Raw genomic sequence first — 23,974 nt, forward strand, 5'->3', positions numbered from 1 at the left:
CAAAAAGATGGATGTTTTGAACATAACAGGCTTTACATTAAACTCTAGCACAGATTAGATGAATTGTGAAATTATGTCTAATACTCTTAAGGGGTTTTAGTGATCAAACACACAGTATATCCATGCTGACATTAGGTCTAGCATGTCTGAAAAACACAAAATGGACATCCAGCATCCTACAGTCCTGCAGTCCTACTGGTTTATGTTTAAACTTCTGCAGTGTAAAAATGTTGACTGAAAAAGCCCATTTTTTTATAGTCAACAGTAACTTCTGGGCAGTCCTGTCCCTGTGTATTTCACAGACTGTGTGCTGTATGTATCTGCTAAAATACTGTGTAAGTAGACTGATACTTGCAAATTTTACCTATGTGCTAAAAATATTTTTGCCTTCACTGTACGACATTGACGTGAAGTCTGTTATGATAACATATGAAAGTCTATACATTTGTAATATTCTATTTTTTGAGAGATTTAAATTCATTTGTTGTAAGGACCACTGATTTGCTAGTGTTCACTTACCACTGAGGAATGCTTTTCCCCATCCACAGTATAGATTTAATCTCAGTAATTTTATTCTCCTACACTATTTCATAAGATAAGGAGAGGTATCTAAAGCCCATGGCATCTAAGATAGATAAATCCCTGCTTGAAATCTCCTCTCTGTCCAGGACTAGACTAGTCAGCTGAGGTTAAGTGAGATGAATCTCACCTACAGTGTGGAGGGCAGCTACAGCAGGGCTTCAGATCCCTCAAGGTGGGAAGTTGCTTGCAGAGGAATCTGTGAACTTTTTTTGCTGTCAGAAGTCACATTGAATAGGTCAGTATGGTTAAGCACAGTGACTAATGAAAAAAATGTTAGTTTGAATTGCAAACAAATCAATTTTAAGTAATGAACTAGGTGTGACTTTTCACAGCAAAGAGTGAAATTAAATAACCATTTTTACTAGTAGTCAGGCTGCATGAAAGGAATGGCACTGTCTGGTATTCAGCCTGCGTGAAAGAAATAGCACTGTCTGGTATTGGCATCAATAAATATGTGCATTTTGGACATTTCTAAAGGTTTGTTTTGGTTTTGGTTTGTTTTTGGGTTTTTTTTCATTCTACAGCCTTATTATGTAAGGTGAAACAAACTGAAAAAAAAAAATTGGATCTATGTAGCAAAGTTTTGGTAGCTGGGGGCTGTGTGAGCAGCCTTTGTGAGGAGACTTCAGGAGCTGCCCATATGTCAGAGAGAGATCCAACAGGCTCTGAGACAGGCTCATCCCTAGGTAAAGCTGAGCTCATCAGGAGCAGTGGGAACACCTTTCTGGTAGCTTATTTAAGAGAAAAATGCTGTCCATCAGAAGCCTGGATAGAGCAGTGAGAATATGTAAGAGAAACAACTCTGTAGGCCCCAAGGTCAGTGCAGAAAGAGGGGGAGGAGATAGCCAGGCATACAACCAGAGATTCTCCTACAGCCCGCAGAGAGTGCTGTGACAGGTTTTTCCTTGCATCCCATGGATATCCACGGTGGAGCAAATAGCCACCTGCTGCCTGTAGACACCCCCACATCAGCACAGGTGAATAGCCCTCAAAAGCAGCTGTGAGTTGTGAAGGCTTATGCTTGAATTCCTGATGGGAAGTGTAGCCCATGGAGAGAGCTCCCACAGGAACAGGCTTGCTGTCAGACCTGGGGCCCTGGGAGGAAGGACAGCACTCCACAGCACGACCCATGCTGGACCAGTCAGCCTGTGGAAAGGACTTATGCTGGAGAAGTTCATGGAGGACTGTCTCCAATGGATGAGCCCTTATGATGGAACAAGGGAAGAGTGCGAGGGGGAAGGAAGAGCATAGATGGAGTGTTGTAACCAACTGCAAGTGACCCTTTTCCCCATCCCCCTGCACCACTTGAGGTGCAGGAGATAAAAGAGTTGGGAGTGAAGTTGAGCCTGGGCAGACAGGAAAGGTGGGGGAATTTGTTTTTTTAAAAATTTGTTCTTATTTCTTATTAATTTACTCTGTTTGGAAATAAATTAAATTTATTTTCCCAAGTCCAGTCAGTTTTTCCTGTGGCAATTGGTAAGTGATCTCCCTTATCTCAGGCCATGTGTAGTTTATTGTCCTTCTGTTAAGGAGGAAAAGTGATAGAGTAGCTTGGTGGGTGCCTGGCAACTAGCGAAGGTCAACCCACCACAAAATAATGAGGAATATTTTTTCTGAACCTGAGACTGTGGAAAACAGATGTCAGTAAGGAGGCAGAAAAGTAACTTGTGAAGGATGAGAACAAAGTCCCCAAAACACTGAGGCTTCATCTATGCACTAGGTTATGCAGTGTAATTAGATAAGTGATTAATCATGGTTCAGTTACCAATCTGAATCTGTCCTGGTGAAACGAGATTTAAACTTGCATAAAAATGTCTGTTCATGAGATTGGATAGTTTAACTAAGATGAAAAGATAAGAGAGTCCAGTAGAACTTGATGGGGCACAGATGAATTTCTGCCCCTAAACAGTAGAAGATATGGTAGGCTTTTTTTTTTTAATTTTTAATAGATTTCATAATAAATAAATTGTTCAGTCAAAAATGACTGTGTGTGTTTATATTTTATTTTTTGCATTTTAAAACTTCTCATGTATTATTACTTCTGTATTCACCTGTGTGACTCCTGAATCACTCAGTCTATGTGAGCCATGGTAGGCATGACTGTTGCATTTGAATGAAGAAATTGAAACATCTGAATTAAACTTCCCCTTGCAGAAACACTTGTCAGTTACTGAGGAGATCTGTTTCCCCCGTGAACTGATGCATAAGGGATTTTAAACATGTGCCACTGAAGTGCATTTTATAGGCTGTTTTTTAAAAAACCTTTTGTACAACCCTAAAATATATTTAACTTTCTCTTAACACTGCTTTGTTGGACACTTGCCAAAATAAATTTGTAATGCAATGTGTATTATCTGGTTTACCAGTTTGGAATTTTGCCTATGTCTGCATCCTCAGTATTGATAAAACTGAGAATTTTCTAGGAAAATGGTTAAATTCTAAAGGCAATTTCGTGGCTTTGATCTTTGTGCAGCAATCCCAGTAACAGAGAGAATAACCACGAAGAGAAATGAGGGTATGCTCCAACAACAACTTCGTACTTTGAAACAAAATGAGGAAAAGGATTTTGAGGAAATGAACTCAAATAGGTTGATCTCCAGAATATACAATGAGTGCAATATCTTACATTACAGGTAATATTTCACTGGAGCTTATTTTTGCCTGTTCCAGGAATGGCTCCCTTGCAGACCACACAGATCTGCATCACCCAGTAGCAGGAAGCATATGATTTCCTCTGGAGACAGGCAGGGGAGCTCTTCACACTGACATAATGGAAGTAGACGCTTTAGGAATAGTTCAGAAAAACCGATGAGATGGATTTTATAATTTCTCAGAAAATGTTCAGATCTTTTTTGAGTAGCTGTTCTAATATGCATGTCAGAAAAGAGAAGGGCTATTTCTGATCTCCATAAAAGAAATGTATGAGTTAAATCTGGCAGTTATTACTATTCTAGACTGAATTTTGATCTTAGTACTGTATTGCACTGGCTGTTTTGTAATTAGGTGCCATTAAAATAGGATGTCTATCAAAATGTTAACAAGGATGGTGGTCAATCTCTGCCAGATTTATTGAAAGCAAATACATTTACAAGTTCCATCATAAATCTTGGTCAAGTAATGAGATTTTCAACTTATTTTCCATAAAGCGGTTATTGCATTATGTAGGCAAAATGTCACGGTACACAACAGTTCAATTTCATCAGCTCTTCACATGGCAGTGAAATAATAAACCAGTACTGTTCCAATTTTGATTTATTTCATTGTCATATATTAGCCTAGAATACATACATGTATGGAATATTTTGGCAGAATAAATGTTTAAAACCACTGAGAATTCTCTTATTTCTGTTTAATTCTAACAACAAAATGTCAAACTCTTAATTTAAGAACAAAATTAAGTGTGAATATTTTTAATGTTTTGTTTTGAAATGATGAAATCAGTATTTGAAATTATATCTAGAGTTGGAACTAACTGACTTTAATACACACAAATAATATGCAAAACCAAGTGACGCAAAACTACTTTTTTAATCTCTTAATTTTAAAGAGCAGTTCTAAACAAGAACTTGCTTCCTCTGCATATCTGAAATAATTAACTATTTAATGCAGCTTGGAGCTCAAGGTGAATTTTCAGAGTTCTGGGCTGTGGGTTAATATTTGCCATCCATCTCAAAAATGTTTAGGTATTTTTCAAAGACCAGTTTTTACTTCAGTGCCTGAGGATGCCATACAATGGTAAATAGTTTTCTTGGGAGCACACTTAATGAATAGAGAGGAACTTGTGGTTCATCTTTCTGCACTGATCAATGACTAAGCAATCAGCTGATATTTAGGGAATTCATATAACTAGTATTAGCTGTGTGGGTCTGGTTACATTTATATTGAATGTTAGTTTTAATCATAAATTTACGTTTAAGCCTATAATTGCTGATCTTGGGTACAAAAACCTACCTTAGTCTAGTCCCCAGCAGGTGGCTGTATCCCAAATTCAGCAGTACGTGTAATTTCCAAATGCAACACAGTGGTGTCTATTGGCCCCTCATGCTGTATATGAGGTTCATCCATATACTGAACGTTGTAGCTACAGAAAATCCAGAAATGGTGATTCTGCAATTTCTTGGTCCATCATTTCTAGCCTTCTACAAACTTTTATTTCTTTCTGTTTTGCTTATGTTTGGAGCAAGTGGGGACAGAAAAAGAAGCTTCAGTCCTAAAAAGGACTTTGAAAAGCAGATCGTGGATCACTCTAGGGTGGGTCCAAAGTAATGGATACAAAAATGTGGATTTTGTGTTTTAAGTCAGGTGGAGATTACCTTCAGATTAGACCCTAGGGATAGCTGTGTGCTATATTATTCAATGGATATTGTTCCTGAAAGGTGCTACTGACTGCTTTGTTCTGCTTAGATGAGCAAAACAGTCAGATCAGGATTGATGTTTATGCACTATGCATTCATTTTTGGCATAAATTCAGTTTAATGTTTCCATTGTATATGTCTTTTCTGCTCTTTTTGCATTCTGTAAAGTGACTGCACAGAGACAATATTGTGTAATTGAGAAAGAACAGTAAATCCGTTGTTTGATTTTGATAGTTTCTGTCCAGAAAAATTTTAGACTCGAATTAAGCATCTGAATAGAAGTTATATTTTTCCTATGTAGTTCTATGTTTGAAAAGCTGGAAGTAAGCCATAATTTTCTGGATTCACAGTGAACCACTTCAGATCAATATTGCCCTGTCTGAATATATGTTATATCTTGGCTGACTACACGACACGGTTTGGAAGTTATCCTACAACTAGACTCAAGCACAGATCCCCATTTATCATGTAAGTAAATATATCATTTGTGTTTAAATGATTTTTTTTTTTCTTTTCCCTGCCCAGGAAAGAGGAATTTGATGACTTGCTGAAAGTTTCAGGAAGCCCCAGAGAAATGACTGCTGCACTTCATGATCAGTTTGGACACACAGGATTTATGTACTGTGATAAACATGATCTGGCTCCCTAGAAACACTGCTGTTTTAATGGCTAAAGGGCAGAAGCAACTACAGGGCTCACAAAGTATATGATGGTATATTCTCAAGCATATGGTGTCCTTTATGGGTGTTCCTCTTGAGTTTTGCTGTGAAGGGTATTAAAGGAGAAGAAAACATATTTCCCTGGTTAAACTTCTGCTCATTCATAGGGGGAAAAGTCCAGAATTATATCTTTTCCCTACTGACAGGGTATTGTAACCTTACTGTGAGATACTTCTGCCCAACATTGTTTCTATGAATAGTAGATTGTAAATTGATAGTGGACAGCAAACACACAATAGTTGGTGGCAACTCTGGATAGCAAGTATCACAAAACTAAAGACTAATCAAAGGAAGCTAGTAGTTATAATTGTTCTTCCAGAATTCCATACTGGGGGAGAAAAACAGGAGCTGGAGTCATAAGAATCAGGGAAGTAATCAGGGATGATGTATGAGGGGGATAAAAGTGTTCAAGAAAGAATCACATATGATGCCATGGCACACTGTTACCCTCTCTCTAGTCCCCCACTGCTGGGGTTTTAGCTGCTTGTGTAGGGGGTCCAGCTTTGATACACTCCAGCTGTGTAACCTTGACTCAGACTGCTGAGCCAGAGCTGTGAGACCGTCTGTACAGGGATAAGAAAAGTAAAAAATTACAGAGAGTGGTAGGACTGCTGATTTGTGATTGCTAGGAGACCAAGGACTCAGCAGAGAAAACATCTATGTGAAATGCTAATACCTTAAGGAAAAGAAACGAAGGTAGGTGGAGGCTGGTGTAGTCAGGGACAGTCAGGAGCTGCCAGGTTGGGGTTGATCCATCAGTGCTGATGGAGGAAGAGGGAGGAGCAGCTTTGGCTCCATGGTGGCTCTTGGGAGCTGAGGCCACCAAGCCCTCACTCCTCAGCAACACCTGCCTGCCTGGTGAATGCTGTCCAGCTGCTGTACTGGAGTGTGGGCACAATCATGCTTAACCTCACAGTTCACTAAAATACCAGCTGTCTTTTATGTGTACTGGCCAATAAAGAATTGCTTTATACCTCTGAGTTACCCATATTTTGCTTGCAGAGTATTTTTGTGCCAGGCTAATGATGCCCAAACAAACTGCCTATAAAAGTATTTTGTAGAGGCTAAGAGGTGATTTTATTACTATGCTGGGAAGCCGGCATGAATATTTGAGAAAGTAGTAGCTTTATAAGAAAGGAACATCATCTTGGAAGAAGTGATTTACATTTCTGGAATTAAAAAAAAAAAAGTCATCTAGCAGAAGGTACACTGTTTCTGGGATGGATGAAGAATCCTTTGCTGTAGACATACATCTAGAAAAGCTCTGATGCTCAGAGCTATCTGACATTAAATCATGTCAAGCAGAAGCAAACAGCAATGGAAAAAAAAATCATTGATGTTTTTAATTAGGTTGTCTTGAATGCTCATCTGCATTCTAAAAGCAAAGGGCTTATTTCAGTAAAAATCATGGCCAGCTTCTGTAGCAAGGAAACTGGCTGTACTCAAACTGAATTGGGCCCTAAATTTGTTGCTTGGCAAGAGCAGGGGAATGTTTTGCTCTGGTGTCTGACTCCATTGGCAGTGGTGCTTGTTAATCACACAACCCATTACAATGCACTGTACAAGGAGGAATCTCAAAAACATCTTATTGCTGAGCTAAAGGCTATAAAGTGCAGTCTTTTCTGCTAACCAGATTTGTGCTCTGTTGTGTTTAGTGGTTGTTGTGCCAGTCTGTGATTACTCACAATTGGTGACTAGAGACTGTGGCTGAGAACCCTGAGTGTGAGTGCAAGGAGGCAGGACCTCAGAGCTCATGCTTTGAAGCAATATTTAGGCTAGCTTAACACTGAGCAATAAAATGAAGACAATAACATGGCTAAAAGGAAGGCTAAAAATGTTTAATTATTTTACCCTGATCACTCTTCTCCTTTCCAAATTGGCAAGCAGGAACTTGAACTTGCCAAACATGTTTTATTTTTAAATCTTTTATCCACTGGCAAATCTGCATATTGCATCAGCCCTCATAAAGGTGTTTTACGGTTTTGAACAGTTTCCCAGCCTGTATGAATCCGTGTGTTCATGCACACACACTTAGAGAACAGGTGCACAGAGGGGCAACTCTGACTGTGGGGGGTCCATCCTCCACTGAATTTTGTAGCTAGGCAAAACCTCTCTGAGTCATGCTTCCCCCTTTTCTCAGTGCAGCAGCAGCAGCAAGGCTGGCACCAAGATGAGCTCTGCAGCCCACTGGAGGAGGTGCTGTGCAGCCATGCATTCCTTTGAGGGATGGAATCCCCTTGCCCCAGCACCTTCCAACCCTCCAGCTAGAAAGCTCAGGGATTATCCAAAAATACAGTGTTTTTTTGTATGTTGGATGCTCCCTCTAAACACTGCTCTAGGATCTTGTTTATTGTATAGCAGAGCATGTGAGTGTCAGCAGTGCTGGAATACTGATAATAAATCAGTAAATGGAAAAGGGGTTTAGTCTCATAAAAAATAGATATCTGTTAGTGGAATCATAGTCCTGGCACAGCACTGCCTGACTTCTTTTCATCTGGGAGATGGGAAACACTGCAGCTGTGTATACTTTCATTTACATGGCTCAACTCCTGTCCTCCTTCCTAGTGCACAAACAGCCCAGCTTGTAAATAACTATTATTTTTTGTATATCAGCATTCTGGTGAGTGTGACATTTAAATTGGGACATTGGTTAGTAAGCAATGTCTGGCATTACCTGATGGCTGGTAGTGTGATCTTGTTCACATTGTTAAATTACTTTCAGTTAATTTTTCATTGTTTTATTCAATGAGAAATAAACAGGGTCAGTAGCTGTTTTTCTGGGAATAAGGTATTTGAATCCCTTTTTTTGAGGTGCCACAGATGAATGTCACTTCACCACTGAAGAGCCTGAGCTAACTTCCTTGAAGTATTTGTGTGCAGTGTGTCTGTTTCATACGACTCTGGATGTGCTCTTCCACTCAATGTAGCATGGTCCAGAGGTGTCAGCAATGTTTTGTATTACAAATCGTGACTGAAATGTGCTTTCATTATTACTATGCCCTGGCTGATCTATAGAGAAAGTAAGAAGTGTGACAGGGCGAAAAAAGACCATAACTTATAAGTAAAAACAATGCACTTAGGGAGATCTGTTTATGTAGTTTGTGTATTTTTAATTTTCACAAAAGCAAATTATTTATTACCAATGCCTGGCTCAAAATTAATCCTACAAAATTAATTGTTCCCAATCTTAAACATTTGACAATTACAAATCAAGATTAAAAGAGAGAACTTAGTGATAAAAAAAGACTTGATTACCTTTAAAAGGCCCCTTCCAACTCAAACTATTCAATGGGTCTAATTTTCACACTATTTTTATTTTTACCTTAGGTTTTAATACAGTTCCTTTTCATACTCCAACAAATGACCAATGCATATTACAATCATGTCAGTTCTGTATCCAATTTATTTTTCAAATAGTCAGTGTGCTGAATCATAGTTATCTTAAAGACCACGTTTCTCTTTATTACCTGTCAACTGATTGTGCTCCATGGCAGCAGTGTGGCCAACCAAGTCCAGGAAGAATGCACTCCTGTGCATCCCATAGCATATTAACAGATTTAGGTCAATTTCTTCTTAGTTAATAATAACCCACGTGTTTCAGCCAGGTTCTAGGCCTCTTCCTTTCCCAGTAATTCTTCTTCAGTGATGAGAAGTTTCAGATAACAATATTTATCATTAACAAATTAAATTAAATACTGGAATGAGTGACCCAGAATGCAGAATAAAACTTTGAGATATATATAAACCATTATTTTTTACCCTGTTCAAAATAATATTTTGTAGAGATAAAAGAAAGCTAATTGATATATAAAGATTAGCAACGTATTTTGCCCTTTATGGATTTTTAAAGAGATTAATTTTCATGTAAAGATACACAAAACGTTGTCATGATTTTCAGTGTATAACATAGGGAACACTTGCAATCTATCAAAGCTGAGACTTCAATAAATCCTTATTCTAAAATAAATAGAACAAAATGGGAAATTTGAAACTACACATGGTATCCAAGAAGAAATAATTCTTTGCCGAATCTTCAGTTCTTCCAGGCTTGCATCTTCTTGAAACCAATTAGAGTAAATTTAATATTTTAATAATTGCAACGTAATAAACACACAGTTTCCATTTCTCCTTCTACCAATATTTGTATTTTTTTAATGTGGTAGTATAGAAACAGTATCATCTGAGGTGGTTTAGGATGGTTCAAAATTATTTAAGACTTCTTTAAGTTTGTTTTTTTTTAAGACTTCTTTGCAAGATATTTCTTTTGAGCTTTTCAGCTACAGGCCCAAAATTTGAGTTGGTCTTTTGTAGGGCCTGTGCACACATGACAGTCTGATGCAGATATTTTGGAGATCTTAGGAAATCACAAGTGGCTTTAGTAAGTGTGTTTCATCAACTGTTTTGTCTTTTTAAGATAGATTTTTATAACATTTAACAATAGGGGAAGGATTCAATTCAATAATGGTACCTAAATTAGGTCTTTACCTTTGTCATGTGGCATATATATAATTTGTATGCAGACAATTTAGTAAATCATAAATGCCACTAAGTGTTGTTTTGGCAGTTGAATTTGTCAATTCAGTTGCCTGTATTCTCACTGAAGACTAGTTGAAAAGGGAGTAAAGTGCAATTCAGGGCTTATTTACCTACTGGGTTTGTTCTGCACAATTTGAATATCTGCTTTAGGCTGTTACTAAATCTTTCTGGAGTCCCCAATTTATGGAGAAAGACCTATAAAATTAAGACCTTTCCAAACCCTAAAAGTTTAAGATAAATTCAAGGATTTAAAGCAGAATACTCAGGGTTTGGATGTTTTAAGACAAAAAAGATAAAAAGATAAAATATATCACAGGTGCTAAAGTGTTCAGTCTCCTATCACACATTAAAATAAGTATGACCCCCCCAAAAAAAAAAGATAAAAAACTACTTTTATTCTGAGTAATTCATTCCTCATTATACTATAGTCTACTGTTGACCTTAGCTACACACAGAAAATTATAATTTCTGAGAGCTGTAACATATTTTGCCATTTCCCACTGCTGCAGCGTATGAGGTTATTGCCCTAGCCCTCTGTCCTAAGCAGGAAGGATATCTGCTTCTTACTGTTTCAGTTAATATCCTGCTATATGAACTCAAACAGTCTCTAATTACAATTACCATCCTGGTCTGAGAACTGCAATGGTACATAATAGCAATGTTGCCTACGCTGTGTCCCTGCAATAGGGTAACAAACAACTGACTATTGTAATCTCTTCATGAATTGCAGCATAAAGATAACAGGTCAGCCCCTGGCAGAGATCTCACTTATGGGAAAAAAAAAAAAATAAATATCCAAGCCATGAAAGTCAAAGCAATGAAGGGCATATATATTTTTTTTTTTTTTTTTTTATCAGAAGGATGACATAAATGTTTTTTTTTTTTTTTTTTTATCAGAAGGATGACATAAATGAACTTCATACTGCTGAAGAATAGAGCAGATGGTAATAAATGCCAGGTTGTCTTTAGATATCTGGTGAGAAAGGCCATTCCCTACTTCAAAACATTTAAATCTGTAACTCATATAACTTTTTCATACATCTAAATGACTTTATGAAATAAGGAGTTTATATTTCATTAAGACACAGGGGAGACCTCATTGCAGTTACAGCTTCCTTGTGAGGGGAAAACCAAGGGCTGGCACTGATCTCTTCTCTGTGATTATCAGTGACAGGACCTGAGGGAATGGCCTGAAGTTGTGTTTGGGTTGGATATCAGGAAAAGTTCTTTTCCCAGAGGGTGGCTGGGCACTGGAACAGGCTTCCCAGGAAAATAGTCATGGCATCAAATCTGCCTGAATTCAAGAAGTGTTTGGACAATGCTCTCAGGCACATGGTGTAACTTGGGGATGGTCCTGTGCAGAGCCAGGTGTTGGGCTTGATCTTTGTGGGTCTCTTCCAACTCAGCTTATACTCTGATTTTGTGATTAATAGCTTGGTAAATTCACGGGGAATGAGTTTGGTTTTTTCAAAAGAGAATGCTTTTAAAATTTTGATTTGAAGAATATTGGAAAACTTAAACTCTTCTATCCCATTCAGATTAAATGAAATTTCAAGAATATTTGAATTTTCTGTGAAAGAGAAAATTTAATTTTAGACTGACTTGTTGAAACCTACACTTAAAATATGATTATCATATTCTCGCTATTGCACTAAAAATCAAGATATGTTTTCAGTTATTACACTTGTGGAATTCACATAAGCTCTTAAAAATAAAAGTCTGTGCCCACAGGTCTTCCAGTCTATCCATACCAGAACAAGAAACATATCTACAATAGCACGCTTTTCAGAAATTATATCCCTAAATTAAAGCTGGGCTGTCTTAACATGTTCTTTGGGTTTTATGCAATAACATTTTATTCATTAAAGCCAAATAAAGACATAACCTTATGAAAGACAGACATGAAAAAAGACATACACAGGAAGCCCGGAAAGATGATGAGGACTTAATAAAAATTAAATCTCTATCCTCTATTTAATTATAAATATTTTCTATATTAAAATCAGTTAAGCAAGAGGACAAAACTACATTACTTATCCTTTTGTTTTAGAAGGGTCTGTTATGCTGGTTATTAATTTTGGTTATTATAATAAACATGCCTGAAAGTAGCACCTCAAATAAATGATCAGACACATGGAAAAGAGAATTGACCTGTTTAAATGTCAAGAAATTGCACATTTAATTAGCGAGCTTTTTATTTCTCACAAGGAAGATTTATCAGATGACAGCATTCATATTTTAATTAGGAGAGAATACCTTTGCACTCTTCCTCAGGCAGAGTACAAAGTTTGTCACGCAAGCTGATTTTCTTTGTGAACTGTTCTGCTCTGTCTGCAGGCCCAGACACTCAGAGGCGAAATTGCACTGAAATAGGTAGCAGAGATACCTGAACAGCCTGGAGAGCCTTGGACACTTTGACATGAAAACATATTGAAGACTAATGGCCTCTTCTGGTTGAGGAGATGTTGTGCTGTCTTAACAGAGTCATAATTTTGCCCATAAACCTAATTTGACTTCATATCTGCATAGTTTTCATATACCCCTTTGATCCTCTATTTTGATCATTTCAACTAACTAGCCATTCCCAATCACAAGACAAATTCAGCACCCATTTATGGTCATTTTTGGTCCTTATGGTTTTAGTTGTCTTTGATTCCAGTGGAATGAAATGTCTACCCACTTCACTCCCCTCAGCAGCAACATCTGTTCAGTCTTTTCCTTTAGTCTCTCTGGCTTCTGTTCTCAGCTCGCTTCTGAGCCATGTGTCTGTGTTCTTCTATTCAAGCAGCTAACAAGCATTGTGGCTGTTTCTTGTGACATTCTTTGATGGGCTTCACTTTGAAGACTAGCTCCACTTTGTCTTTTCAGCATGCAATCCAATTTTCTATTCAATTTTTAATATACATTGTAGGTTTGATAATGTTGCTTATAGTATGTACTGCTCATTAGTCAAGATCTCTCATTTGAAAGAGAAATTTATATATGTGTATATATATGTATTTTAAATATATTTATATATATATCACCACATTACACTGATGACAGCAGCCATAGTATCCTAGCAACAGACTCCTTTTAAGATGAGCTTTTCAAAGGGCTATTGTCCAGAATGCTTCAAATAGGCTTAATTCTCCATGCAGGCTTTCTAGCTTCATAATTTATTTTTTATACAAATCTTCTTGATAAGCCCATTGTAACCAATAAAATATCATAAACCCTATATTTTTAAAGTTGTTTTTTTTTTAAAGTCTGCATTTTTATAATAGAGTCATAACAAGGAAAAATGGAAGTTCTCTTAGAAAAACCCCCACAGTAAATTGATGAAGAGTTTTCTACAAAAAATATTTTCATGGGATGTGTGTTTCTCTGCATTTGTCTTGTAAAATGGATTGATTTTGCTTTTAAAAACTGTGAAAAACTTTTGCTGCTCCTCAGGGAGAGTAGAATGCCTCCACTGTGAACTCTGTTCCAGGGACCTTCCATTCTGCCCAAGAGCACAGCTTCCAACAGGACATGCATCAGATAAGTCTGGGTACCAATACTTGAGTTCAGACACCATTCCAACTCGGGTTGCACCTAACTGGCAGATGACTGAATCAGAAATTAGGTCTAACCCTCTGACCAGCTAAGGAGAGCATCAGAGGATCAGGGTGCAGGAATACCACTGCCAATAAAGAAACAGGGAAATGGAACAGATAGGTGGAAAGCTATCAGGAAAATTATCTGGTTTTATTATTCCCCAGATATATGAAAAACATTAATAAAAATTATATTTATACTATATTAGGATACTTACTTTAATTTTACATTCACTCTATCACATAGATTCTCTTCTACCTTCCAGTTCTGTAAAATGTCAAAAATAGGTGCCTCTGTCAAGTCTTCAAATAACTACTGTTGTTAGCATGAGATAGGACTTTAATAGTTAGTTACTTAGAAGTTTAAAATCTTTAGTCAGTCCATTTTAGTCTCACAGAATGTAGGAAATATAATCAGTTTAGGCTTTGAGCCTTATTTGAATGTTTCATAGATAAAAGTAGTAATTATACCAGATGTAATAGCAATTCTACAATTAAATCTTTGACATTTTTTTCTGTTGCATTAATTTTTTGTGATCTCTTCAGTAAGAAAATAAATTGGGTTGGAACTTTTAAATTTATTTAGTATGTGTCTATGTGTTGATTAGCACCGTTCTTCCTGTAATACTGTTTTTTTCCAGCATTATTTGGAAATCGGTTCTTTTCCTGTGGAATATGTCAGCAAACTTGTAGAGATAACTTTAGAGAAGAACAATGAGAGAGAGCCATTACATTTATCACTGAGGAAGTGAGTAGGCAGAGATCTTCCAGTGATGTCCTAATGACTCCCTGTGGCAGATTATAGAAATATGGCTTTTCAACAAAGCAAAAATTAGAAATGACAGTAATGTGGAATCTTTTAAATACTTTATACTTCTAAAATTATTTTCATACTCTTCATATGTTTTCTAACATTTTCCTCTGATTTTTCCCTTCTTTGATCATTAGACTATGGTATTCCTCTGGGAGATCATAGCATTCCCTATGCTGTGGAGATATGCTAGGAAAACTGAGAGCTGCTCTGGGAAATGTTAAGGAAGAGTTAAAAGTCTTATAGTTGTTACAGTAAAAAAGCCTAGTGTGATTGCTTACTCTGACAACACCATAAAATAGTCCTGGAATCTTTAAGCCTGTTTGTCATCTGACTTAAAACCCTTGTGGGTAGGCACTGCAAACAGCAGTCATTGGTGGCAGCTAACCCTGGGTCAAGAGAATCTGACCTATCTTAGTGAGGTTTAGCAAGAAGATGTATTTATGGGTGAGAATGATCTCTTCTGGCTGTTTTGCAGAAAATACACTGTTTATATTCCAGCTTTCTCCATTCACATTAACTCATTAAAGAGCATAAATATCTAAGGGGTGTCATAAGGCTATTTCCAGGCTCTTGGTGGTGCTAAATAACAGAACCAAAGGTGATGGGCAGAATCTGATGCACAGGGAGTTCAACCTGAATATGAGGAAGAACTTCTTTACTGTGGGAGTGATGGAGCACTGAAACAGATTTCCCAGAGAGATTGTGGGGTTTCCTTCCTCATCTGGACACAATCCTGTGCCATGTGCCCTAGGGTCACCCTGCTTGAGCAAGGAGGTTGGACCACATGATCCACTGAGGTCCCTTCCAACCCAACTGATTCTGTGTTTTCCTTCAGGTTTTATTTCCTTGGTTTCAGAGGTTTAGGTTTCAATATTCTCCACACCCTGCAAAGAAAGGAGAAAATGCCAGACATTTTTATGGTGCACTGGGCAATAACAGCAGTTTACACTAGGTCATCTTACTCAGAACATTTCATATTTTATTTCTAACCTAATGAAATAGCATTTTACAGAAATAATAGACAAAATAACAACCTTAAACAAAACTACAGACCCTCCCTTAACTATGTTAGGAAGAGAGTTTAAAGACAATTGAAGGTTTGCCAATCTTGCAAAATTTCTGTGAATCTCTTTCAATAGTGCTTAAGGGATAATGGTTCTGGTTTCTGTGGCCCACACCTCACAATCCCTTATCCAGACTTCATATGATGAGCTTACACACATAAGGAATAATCAGTGGCAAACTAAAATTATGCACCACTCTGTAAATTCCACAGGTTCCCTTTGGTGAAATTCTTCTGTAGTTGGGAACGTTAATGAAACAGAGATTGCATCTGCTGACATACATGATTGTAACACCTGCTTCCTCAGGATTTGTCCCTAAACATATCAATGGCCCTGCTGCCTGTCTGAAAGGCAGAAAGATTTACACACTGGACCAATGAAAACATAACAGGTTCTCCTGCCAAATCAGAGTTAATCACAGGTCAATTTTTTTAAAAAAAAGGAAAAAAGAAATATTTTTTCTTCTTGAGTTCTAACAATGAGGAATGTAAAAGCTTTGCAGTTTGGGGAAGATAGTTTAGCTGTGAAATGGGTGGTAAATTAAAAGTTTAAAGACCACAGTTTCCTAAATACAGGAATCATGCTCACCAGCATGTTTTCTGTGATAAAAGTATCCTTGAAATTAAGAAAGAACAATAATCTCCTGAGGTCATGAGTGATAAGTCAAAAATGCCTGGAAACAAAGAAGTAGATGATAGAAGGAGAGAAGCAATTAAAACTACTGTGGAGGTATCAAATGTGTGCTTCTGTTTTATGGTAAAAACAAGGAAAGAGCAAACTAGTTAGCATTTACATGAAAGACTCAGTAAAAGGAAGTTAAAGAAAGTATTAATTCTGCCTAAAAAAAGCCTTTCATTTTGCAGTTGGTTACTTTCTTATTCCCTGCCTTTCATTCATGTGGGAATAGAGTAAATGGAAACAAAATGAAAAGAAATATAATGAAGAACTTTAGAAAAACTTGCCACACATATTACTCTAGTTCACAGTATATTGTTTTATAACCAGCAAATTCTTAAGATTTTTAGTGTGGAAAAAGTGACACATTTAATTTATTACTATGCAACAGCTGTTGTGAGAAGTTAGAAACCAGACAGGACTGAGCCACTCATGCTCTGATTTGAAAATCACCAAAAATGTGTGATTTAGTTACTAGTATGATCTCTACTGCTTTTCAGAGCAGCCAATTCCTCCTGCTGTAGCTGATGCGAAACCTAGCTGCTTCTAGTGGTGAGACACTGTAGAAAATAGATCACTGCTAACTCAGACATGCATACTGTGGACCAGCCAGATTGTGTATTAGCTGCTTAGCAAGGGAAAATAGGTAAGGTCTCAAAAAAATCTTGTTCAAACTATTCCTAAGCATCAGCGCTGTAGAAAAATGGTGATACTGTCTCTCTATTTAGCTATGTCTATAAACTTGGAATTTGCTAATGCTCTCCAATAGGTTGCCTCTGGTGACTTTGATCCTAAAACCTCTTGGCTCAAGCACCAATAACGACTGGGAAGAATAAACTTGCTATTTTATTGTTGGAAGACAAAAAACATAATTTTCAATGTCTAGGAAGAAAATAAATGCCTCCAAAATAATAACTATCTGAATATTCACAGTGATATGGTACCACTACTGAGACAAGTGTGGAATGGTTCTTCCCACAGCAAACAACAGAAGCATTAAATATGGGGGTATCTGTGTGGTGAGAAAATGGCCCTCAAAAACTAAACTATATCTGTGGCTAATTTATTTGCTTTAAAATATTGAACACACTGGTGTTCTCATGCTGAATGGAACATGTTTCACAACAGGACCCTACTGGTAAAAACTTTTATGTAACATTAATGTTCTGCAAAGTGGCATAGTAGGACATAAATGCATTGCTAATAAACAGAAAAGTAGTAAATGTTTTCTATGCAAACAGAAGGAACAAAGTTATGCATAAAGAAGAACATAAATCTACCATGAGTGTTTTCAAATTTAATCAGGTCAACAGTCTTAGTGTGTTTGAGTTTGGGTGCATCAAAATGAAAGAGTGAGTTTAGTGGCTAGAATACAGAATTGAGAATCAATATTCCTAGGTTTTATTCTCTGGTACTAACTTGTTGTTTGACTTTGGGCAAATCATTTGAGAGCTTTGTGCCTAAGGTTGTTCATCTTTCAAATGAGATATTTGCATGATTTATGAGGATGTTGTGAGGCTCAACTCCCAGAATATTTGCAAGGAAAGGTACAGTCTGAGAGGTACTAGAAATTTTAGATGTAATGACAGTAATACATTGCCATGGCCAGCTGTAAACATTTCTTTATCCTAATGATGGATCCAAATTGTGACTGTTGAGAATGTCTTCATGATTCCAAAAGTGGAAAATCATCTAATGGGTTTTTACTAGTATAAAACTGGCTTCCGATGTTGAAGTATAAAGCAGGAATTCATTGTAATCTCTAGTGCCCTGTGGGACTGCACATGGTACCTTTTTGCTGTATTGTTTTCAGAAGTCCTGTGGGATGAAGGAACACCCAGCAGGAATACCAATGAACAGAAAAGAAATTAAAAATAAAAACAAAAAATCTGTGTTGCAAATCATTATAGCAAAAATCCATCTGCTTTAAATAACAAAAAAGAAAACAAGTGTCTTAATTGTTCTGATTTATGGTGAAGCTATAATTTGAGTAAATGTGAGAAGATGGATTATTTTCCTAAGAGGAAATGGCTATGCCCCCATTAAGAGTAATCTGACTTTTTTGATAGATAGGTTAAAGAGGAATTGTTTGGAGAAGCTCAGGTGAGCCACTAGACTACTGTGTACTTGGCAGGGAGATACAGATGTGTCCTGACAAGAGCATCTTTATAGACAAAAGGGTTGTCCATTGTTAGGACCTGGCGAGGCATTTGAGAAAGAGTATGTGCTTCTTTAACTTACTAAATGACAGATGTCTAGTGAAAAAGATTTATTTTTTTTTCTGTGAAAAAGCATCTACAAAGAGTTATTTGAAAAGCCACCAAGTATTCTACCAGCTGTCTTGATCCAAGTTTGTGTCCAGGCTTGGGTCTCAGATGTGTGAGATCCTTACATGAATAGGTAGAATGAGTGAGGAAGGAATTATCACAAAATTAAAAATTGGGGTTTGGGGTTGGAAGTACCTCTGGAAGTCATCTGGTCCAACTACCCAGACTGATCTAGTGGGGCCACGACTAGTTGCCCGGAACCATGCCTTTTGAATATCTCCAAGGACAGATACTGCACAGTCTCCCTGCAACCTGTGCTATTCCTCAGCTACCCTCACAGCGATTCCCCCATGTTCAGACATCAGCTCCTGTATTCCAGTTTGTACCTATTGTCTCTGGTCCTACCACTGGGCACCACTGAGAAAAGCCTGGCTCCATCCCCTTTGCACCCTCTCTAGTTGTTCATATACACTGATAAAATCCCTCTGAACCTTCTCTCCCTAGGCTGAACAGTGCCAGCTCTCTCAGTCTTTTGGCACAGGTGAGAGGCTCCAGTGCCTTGGTCTCATCTTGTTTGGTCTCATACTGAAGAGCCTGGACCTGGTTGCAGCACTCCAAGAGAGGCCTCACCAATTAACAGAGGGTAAGAATCACCTCCCTGTACCTGCTGCCAATGCTTTGCCTCATGCAGACCAGGATAACCTTCTTTGCTGCAAGGACACAGTGCTGGCTCACATTCAAATTGGTGTCTGCCAGTATCCCTGGGTCTTTTTCTGGAAGGCTGAATTCCAACTGGGTGGCAGGAAATTGCTCAACCCTGGGTGCAGGATTTTGTGCTTTTTCTTGTCGAGATTTATGAGGTTCCTGTCATCCCATTTCTCCAACCTGTTGAGATTCCTCTGGATGGCAACAGAACCCTCTGGCATATCATCCAGCCCTCCCATTTTTGTGTCATCTTCAGAACTGCTGAGGGTACACTCTACTCCCTCTCACAGATAATTAAGATTTTGAAAAAAAAATTGAGCTGGTATTGACCCCAGAGGTACACTGCTATTAACTGGACTCCCATGACACTTTCTGTCACTGATCACCACACTCTGAGCTTGTCTATTCTAGCAGTTAATAGCTCACCTCTCTGTCTCTTATCCAGTCCATACAGCAACATCTTGTATATAAGGGTCTTATTGGAGATTGTGCTAAAGGATTTCCTGAAGTCCAGGCAGACAATATTCACTACTCTTCCCTTGTCTTCCAGGCCATATTTCATTGTGGAAGTTCAACAAGTTGATAAAGGATGATTTTCTCTTAGTGTAGTCCTGACACTCCTGAAGATTTTCTTGTCTTTGATGGACCTGGAAATGGTTTTCAGGTAATTCCAGGTAATTTCAGGTAATTTCCAGGTAATATTCCTAGTTGCCACAATTGATAAAAAAACAGAGTGGTCTTCAAGCTATTGAGTTTCAGATAAGATGCTATCTCCCTTTCTTTGGTGAAAACCTTGCCACAGGAATTCCATAAGCTTCATAAGAAACTAAAAGTTCTGCCAAAGCCCCAGTGATCTAGATGCTGCAAGTTATAATACTAATTACTGCTTTCATTTTGCCACTTTCAGGTCCCTAATACAGTACAAAGTGACAGAAATGAGGTTGCATAGGCTGACTTTACAAATTCTCCTTAAGTTCTGAAAAGCAGTCACCACTCGGCTGCAGAGGGTCCACCATGGAGCACAGTGGAGATCCTGCACATACCATAGAAACTGCTCTCAAAGCATGTTTTGAAAACTTGCTTTTGACACAGGGGAACTTTCAAAATTTCAGGCAGACAAATTGTTAAATAGCTCAAGAGAATGACTGGAAAACAAGCATGATATCAAAATACTAAGGAAGGTACAGGATAGCCCTTTTTAGAAAAATTACTTTAAAAAAAGAGAAGACAGTGGTACAGAAGGAAGCTAATTCTGAGCTGTCTAGAAAATGATATTAAAAAGTCCATGTTAAAGGAATGATTTAAAAGCTGTGTTGAAGGGATAAAAAAAGGGTGATATATTCTAATGCAACTGATGGAAAAATGAAGCCTACATGCTAACGCCATTTGAAGAGAAAGGAATGTGTTTTGAAGATGTATGTCAGAAGCTCAAAGGGCTAGTGCAAGTACAGTAGGGCCTTAGCCTCCTTGTTTGATAAGAGCTTCCTTTTATATAGATAGCTTTTCCTTCAGAATACATATGCCCTATTGCTTCTCCTTATTCTTGTCTCTGACTTTTGATTGAATGTGCCACAGTATGTTGAAAATGCTGTTGATCAATGGCAATTTTAAAGTAAAAATAAAATATACGATTCCCATGCAAGTCACAGACATCATAAGCCAGTAAGTGCTGTAAAATCTTTATGGCTAAGTCCCTTTTCATTAAAATAGTTGAGAATATTTCCTGCAAAGTGAAGATATTTGAAATTGTGTTTAAAGTTTTAGTGATCCTGATAGAAAAACCTCCATGAGAAATGATTACTTACTTCCCATGTTCTGCAATCATTGTACTAAGATATACCTAAATGTCAGATAAAGTATTTTCATAAATTATATATACAACTACATATTTGCCTTAGATATTGCCTTTTAAAATTCTGGTAATTATTCGCTATTTACTGGACAAAATCATATCTCTTTGAGTAGATGTTCGAAGCTGGTAGGCAGGGGTTTTCCCTGGTTTCAGTTAAAAATGAAATCAAGATATGCTTTCATGCTTTTTTCATAGTTTTTTGTGTATGTTACCACAAAATATTTTTAAAGCTTAAGCATGAGAAACATATTTTTTTCACCATTATCACGCATTATATTATATTGTTTTGTTGAGTTGTATTTTTTGCCATTCTAATTCTTCTATATTCCTGAAGATATATAACCCTATTAAAAATATTATGTACTACTCATAGAAGTAAAATAAATCCTTTTCAAAGTATAGACCCACTTTCACATGTGAAACTTAATAATAGAACACACTAATTTGTCAAGCTTTCAAAAGACATGTTGATTAAATATTTTTAACAGGTTAAATAAACAAAAGCTATTGTTAGATGTAAAATGTGGATTTTTCAGCTGGCTATTCATCTTAGCCCAGTAAATGCCTATACCTCTTTCACAGTATAAACCTTCTCTTTTTCTTCATTTTGTTGCATGTGCATTTAAAATCTCAAGACTTCTTTTACATTATGTAATGAAATACAATGGAGGCCAATAAATATGACTTGTAATTGCCACTGATTAAGATCAAGAATGTGGTCTACTGTCTCAGTTTCTAGGCAGTAGTTTGTTAAGCCATGGAAATACAACCACATTGTCATGTGATCATGCCCATATTTCAAAAAAATATACAACAAAATTTCTATACTAAGTAGAGAAAACCTTCCCTGAGGAAACCCTGCATTTGTAGGGTTGTTTAATTTAATACTTTAAAGATCACTGTTGAATAATTATTAACAAATTTTAAAAAATATGTTCTGTCCTTCTGGCATGTGGAAATTTCATTTATTACACATTCACCATCACAGAGAAGCATTTGAATTTTGCTTTAATGAAACTGAGCTGTTTCCTTACCACTTAAAGCTTGCTACAGATGAATGTGCTTTCATTAAAAGTCTTTATGATCAAATCTGCTTAAGTCTGTTTCTCTGATTCTCCATCTTTTTGCATGAAAGTTGATGACAGATGAGTAGCTAACAATGACAAGCAGTCATAGTGCACGTTTTAATCAAGCTTGCCATTCTGAGTGAAAAATTCTTCTTACAATGTTAGAATGAAGATCCTCGTGTTTGCTTACACATGTGGCATAAATTTGCTACACTGGCTGTGTAGCCCAGGGGTGCTATAGCATAAAGAAACATAGCCTACGGCTTGCAAAGTGCATTTTTTGTTAAGGGAAGAACAAAAAATATTGAGCTCTTGAATGAAAAAGCTTTCATGGGAACATTTTTTCTATTTAAAGCTGTCACTGATAGCCACCTGAATAAAAGATGAAACTTCTAAAACATTTCCCAGCCCTGTTGTCCTCAGGGTTAATGGGAAGGACTTCAAAGCAAGTTGCCAAGTGATGGCCATATGGAAAGGTTTCTGCATTTCAGAAATCACATGGCAACAAAGTGCACCTTGGCACCAGCAGTTCCAGATGATTAAGTTGGACATATCTTACATCAATAGGTACAAATCTATTGAAGAATGACAGGTACAGTGTGTATAGACTAAATTACAACATTCTTGAAGTTTCAGAATTTATGAAAAAAGTATTTATATAGGAAATGTACTTTTGAAATGATGCCTGCATACTTCCCCTGCAGGTATGTTCCATTGAGGTGGCAGGTGCCACATGGCTGATTTTGATAGAGGTAGATTGGTATAGAGATCATCTAGAGATAGATGGTATATGTCTAGAGTGACAGTTACATTCACCAAGCAGCAAACTCAGGCACTGAACACTTGTCTGTCCATCCTGCTTAATTGTCAGCTTGCTCCCAGCTGTCATACAAATCATTACAATTAGCTTTCTGACAGACAAGAACTAGTGATATTTCTGAATTTGGTCTTAAAAAAAAAATAAAAAAGAGATAAAAGGGAAAAAAAAATAAAGAAAAACTAGCACTCGCCTGAGCTAGTTTGTTCCTTTGTTCCTTCCCTCTAGTGCTGCTATACTACCCCTGTAACACCTGCTGGAGCATCCAGCATGTACATTTTATTATGCTATAAAAACATAACTCTGGTGGACTGGAACACACTTTTCATGCTGTTTCAAACAATTTGAACTGAAAAAGCATAAGAACAAAAATTACCATAAGCAGAGTGCCCAAGAAGACCAATGGCATCCTGGCCTGTATCAGCAATAGTGTAGCCAGCAGGACCAGGGTGGTGATTGTCCTTCTGTGCCTGGCACTGGTGAGTTTACACCTCTTCTGTCCAGTTCTGGGCCCCTCACTTCCAGAAAGATGTTGAGGTGCTGGAACAAGTCCAGGGAAAAACAAAGCTGGGAAAGGGTTCAGAGTGCAAGTCCTGTGGGATGTGGCTGAGAGAACTGGGAAATAGCCTGGAGAAAAGGAGGGTCAGGGGTATTGTTCTCTACAGTTACCTGAAGGGAAGTTGTAGGCAGGTGGGAGTCTCTTTTCCTAATTAAAAAGTTACAGGAGAAGAAGAAATGCTCCAGTATAAGCCATTTGGCCTATGGTCCAGGAACTTGAAGGTCCTCCAAGGCTCCAAGGTCCTTGAAGCCTTCAAGTATTGAAGCCTTGAAGTATTCAACAGTCTGGAAATTACTGTGATAACTTTATGAGATCATTCATACTGCTTCCATAAAACTTCTTAGGGGAAAGTCATGGTGTATTTCTGTGAAAGGGGCAATGGAG

The 23,974-nt window shown here is 37.4% G+C and overlaps 1 long non-coding RNA gene across 1 annotated transcript; it reads left to right on the top strand.

The window, feature by feature from the left end:
- Nucleotides 1-3,981: 3,981 nt before the first annotated feature.
- On the top strand, nucleotides 3,982-22,302 carry LOC107202266. Its single transcript, XR_004496489.1, has 3 exons — nucleotides 3,982-5,405; nucleotides 19,095-19,233; nucleotides 19,846-22,302. It is a non-coding gene; the product is annotated as an uncharacterized LOC107202266 (long non-coding RNA).
- The last annotated feature ends 1,672 nt before the right edge of the window (nucleotides 22,303-23,974 follow it).

The sequence above is a fragment of the Parus major genome, chromosome 3 (assembly GCF_001522545.3).
Source record: "Parus major isolate Abel chromosome 3, Parus_major1.1, whole genome shotgun sequence".
Lineage (NCBI taxonomy): Eukaryota > Metazoa > Chordata > Aves > Passeriformes > Paridae > Parus > Parus major.